Source organism: Lupinus angustifolius, chromosome LG16 (assembly GCF_001865875.1).
Source record: "Lupinus angustifolius cultivar Tanjil chromosome LG16, LupAngTanjil_v1.0, whole genome shotgun sequence".
Classification (NCBI taxonomy): Eukaryota; Viridiplantae; Streptophyta; class Magnoliopsida; order Fabales; family Fabaceae; genus Lupinus; species Lupinus angustifolius.
The window spans coordinates 14,010,107-14,010,455 of NC_032024.1; positions in this window are offsets into that span (position 1 = coordinate 14,010,107).

Below are 349 nucleotides of genomic sequence, written 5' to 3' on the forward strand. Positions count from 1 at the left end.
ATAGGATGAGGATGGGGATGAGGAAGGGGATGAGGATGAGGAAAAGGATAGGATGAGGATGAGGATGAGGATAAGATGAGGATGAGTACGAAGATAGGATGAGGAAGAGGATGACGATGAAGAGGAGGGTAGGATGAGGATGAGGATGATGATAGGATGAGGACATGGATAAGATGAGGATGAGGATAGGATGATGATGAGGATAGGATGAGGAGGAGGAGGAGGAGGATGAGGATCAGTTGAGGATGAGGAGGAGGATGAGGATGAGGATGAGCATGAGGAGGAGGAGGATGAGGATGAGGAGGAGGATCAGGAGGAGTATAAGGATAGGATGAGGAAGAGGAAGAGG